This window comes from Globicephala melas, chromosome X, assembly GCF_963455315.2.
Source record: "Globicephala melas chromosome X, mGloMel1.2, whole genome shotgun sequence".
Lineage (NCBI taxonomy): Eukaryota > Metazoa > Chordata > Mammalia > Artiodactyla > Delphinidae > Globicephala > Globicephala melas.
Genome location: NC_083335.1, coordinates 90,925,910 through 90,929,587, shown reverse-complemented (window position 1 = coordinate 90,929,587; position 3,678 = coordinate 90,925,910). Strand labels below are relative to the sequence as shown.

Here is a 3,678-nt window from a genome sequence, read left to right as displayed (position 1 = left end):
TGTCTCCAGGTAGATAGTGTCAGAATTGAGTTGAATTGTAGGACACCCAGCTGGTGTTGCAGAGAATTGCTTTGTGGGGAAACCCACACATATCTGGTGTCAGAAGTGTTGTGAGTGTGGTCATAGTGTGGGTGTCAGAGATACATAGGAGGGAGACTGAATTTCTTCGAACACACATCTTCTGTTTAAAATTCTTTAGATAATTACTATCAACAGAACACAAGTTACGAGAAATTTTTAATTATAGTAGCATAATTTGTGACTTTGTAAACTCAGGCAATAAAATAAAATTTAAGCAATATATATATGCTAATGTATGAATTATGTATGTCTTTATTTTATTAATCCTCCAAACTCACAAAATACAGACACACACAAACATAACTGACTTCAGTAGTCTTTGATGTTTTACTGAATTTCAGTCATACAAAAAATATCATAGGCGCGCGGGTGGGCGGGCGCGCGGGCGGGCGGCGGCGGCGGCGGCCGCCCAATATGGCGGAGCTGTAACTGGACCCGGCGATGGCGGGGCTGGGAGGGGGTGGCGGGAGTGGGCTGGGCGACGGGGGCGGCCCAGGTCGCGAGCCCCCCAGCCCTCGCCCCGCTGGCCCGACGCCCCGCGGGCACGGCCGCCAGCCCACCGCCGCCGCGCAGTCGCTGGAGCCGGGTCCCGGACCGCCCGCGCGGGCAGGGGCCGGTGGAGCCGCCCGCTGGGTCCGGCTGAACGTGGGCGGCACCTACTTCGTGACCACCAGGCCGACCCTAGGCCGGGAGCCCAAGTCTTTTCTCTGCCGCCTCTGCTGCCAGGAGGACCCGGAGCTGGACTCAGACAAGGACGAGACAGGGGCCTATCTGATTGACAGGGACACTACCTACTTTGGTCCTACCCTGAACTACCTTCGCCCTGGGAAGCTCATCATTACGAAGGAGTTGGAAGAAGAAGGTGTGGCTGGAGGAAGCGGAGTTTTACAACGTTGCGTCTCTCGTGCGACTTGTTAAGGAAAGGATACGGGACAACGAGAACAGAACTTCACAGGGCCCCGTGAAGCACGTGTACAGAGTCCTGCAGTGCCAAGACGAGGAGCTCACGCAGATGGTGTCCACTATGTCTGACGGTTGGAAATTCGAACAGCTAATCAGCATCGGATCTTCCTATAACTATGGAAATGAGGATCAGGCAGAATTCCTCTGTGTTGTCTCCAGAGAATTAAATAATTCTACCAATGGCATTGTCATTGAGCCGAGCGAGAAGGCAAAGATTCTTCAGGAGAGAGGATATCGGATGTAAAGTCCGGAGTCCTAACCGACGAGAGAGCAACCCAGCAGATCACCTCTGTGAAGTTAAATCTTGCTCCTGTACAGTAACCGAACTACTGCAAAGCAAAGCTGAGCCTGGCCCCCCCCGGTGGAGAAGTGTTCTGGTCAAAACCAAAGGAACCCCAGCCCCCCCCACAGGAACCGGAAGACAGAGGTCGCTTCCGGCTGCAGAATACCTTTTCAGAACCTGCTTCTGTTTTCTTAGCCAGTGTTATAACAAATCTTTACAAGAGCAGCTGGGCCGGGTTCCCAGCTGGAGCTGATCTAGGGCTAGGGGGAGGGGAAGAGGAAGGCCTAGGTCTTTGCACATACGCTGTGCTTCAAGGAAGCTGGAGCAAACGAAGAGGTTTTTCCTTGCGCTGTGCCATGTTTCCACCTGAGTGGGCCATGTCGGACGTTGGCAGCCGCTTTGTAACACCATCTTTTTTTTTTTTTTTTTTTTTTTGTGGTACGCGGGCCTCTCACTGTTGTGGCCTCTCCCGTTGCGGAGCACAGGCTCCAGACGCACAGGCTCAGCGGCCATGGCTCACGGGCCCAGCCGCTCCGCGGCACGTGGGATCTTCCCGGACCGGGGCACGAACCCGTGTCCCCTGCATCGGCAGGCAGACTCTCAACCACTGCGCCACCAGGGAAGCCCTGTAACACCATCTTTCCCAGCCCATGCACCCCAAAATAATGCAGCAGATGCAGAGGGTTCTAGCTTCAGGTTGTTGAACTGAGGTTTGGATAGAGTTGCCAGAGTACCTCACATTCCTATGAACAAAGCCTCTTGGAGGAGGGGGAGGATAGGGTGTCCTTGGTTGTGGTTGGAGACTGGGGATCGCAGCTCTGGATTCGGGGCACCCAGCTGCTACCATGTTCAGCTTTGCGTCGTTTGTCTCCAGCAGCCTGGACCCCCCAGATAGCTTGCTTTCTCCCCAAGAAGAGGTTTGAGGCAGGCGGCATCCTGCGCTGAATGAGACAGACAGACTATTAGGCGCTTTAGGTAGTTGATTAACTGCTTCTGCAGCCTTTTCTTGCCCTGCATTGGCCCATCTTCCTTCCCTGACTTTTTAAAATGGGGCTGAGGGTAAAGGGACTTTAGACCCTCGATGGCTTGGGGTGGGGACGGCTCTTTTCTTTGAAAGTTGCCAAATGTGTTATGTTGTAGTATCCAAAAGTGGTATCATTTTTGTGATCGTCTCTTGGAAATGCCTTGACCGAAAGTGCGATATTTGTGTCTCTTCTTGGTTTCCGACCTGGGCGGTGTCAGTGAGCCCCGCACCATCCCCCATAGTGTGTGTGGGTTTGCTGGGCAGTCTGAGGACTCCCCCATCTCTGACCTAGCCCTCACCACCACTTCTTTCTGAGGAGTGCCAAGACGTCGAGGATCCAACGCTGTTGGACCCAGAGGAGGAAAGCCCTCCTTTGGGCTGTGCCCTCGGAGCTCGTAACTGGACTCTCTAAGCTTTTTAGTCTCCATGAGCAGTCATGGAACGCAAAGGGGCCAGAGAGTCCTGACTTTGCCCCGGGTGACTTTCTTAGGGTGGCAGATGGTCTGGAGGAGGGGGAGGTGCCCGTGGGGAATGCTCCATCCATAAAAGCCCCCTCAAGCCCATGGCTCCTGGGCGCCTTCAAAGCTGAGGTTCTCTCCGCTCCACAGCTCAGCTGCTTACTGCGTGGGTCTGGGGTCATGGTGTTTTGGAAATGACTATCGACTAAGCCAGATGTCGTCTGAGCCTGTGACCTGCCCCTGCCCAGGTGGCCTAACCCTTCTCCAGGATTCGCACGTTGCCCTCATGTGTCTGTGTAGAGTAGGGTAGAAGTGTGTATCCAGGGCGTCTGCTGACACGCCATGTCTGCGCACAAACGTGAACGTGCACGTCAGCACCTCGGAAGTCTGGCCCGAGCCCAGGATTTTTACAGTTGTAAAATGTTAGAGGAACTTCTACCTACAATAAAAACAGTCACGCCTTCAGAAAGGTGACAGATGTCCATCCTGTCATCTTTCAGGGAAAAAAAAAAAAGATTTTGAGTGAGTCAAGGAAAAGCTGCCCTAAGTAGGACAGAACTGTGGGCGAGGTGCTCTTTGGCCGATCTGAATAAGAACCGTCGGACTGAAAGGAGGGAAAGCAGCTGCATGTGGGGCCTCGTGCCCAATCAGATTTGCTCTCTGGGGCTCACCTGGTGGTCAGCCTCTGGTCCCAAGCCAGCAAGAAGGAGGTGTGGGCCAGCTCCTCGGGATGCATTGTTTCTTTCATCATGCTTCTCAGAGGTCCACGGTGGAGCCTGCGAAAAGACTGCTGAGCCCCTTGCTAAGTGATCTGAGGAACTAGAGGGCTGCCTTTCACCAAGTTTCCCTCCTCCCAGCAACCCCATGAC

At 53.7% G+C, this 3,678-nt stretch overlaps 1 pseudogene; it reads left to right on the top strand.

Annotated features, from left to right (window-relative positions):
- Positions 1 to 495: 495 nt before the first annotated feature.
- LOC115841189 (BTB/POZ domain-containing protein KCTD2 pseudogene) lies at positions 496 to 3,329 on the top strand (annotated as a pseudogene).
- The last annotated feature ends 349 nt before the right edge of the window (positions 3,330 to 3,678 follow it).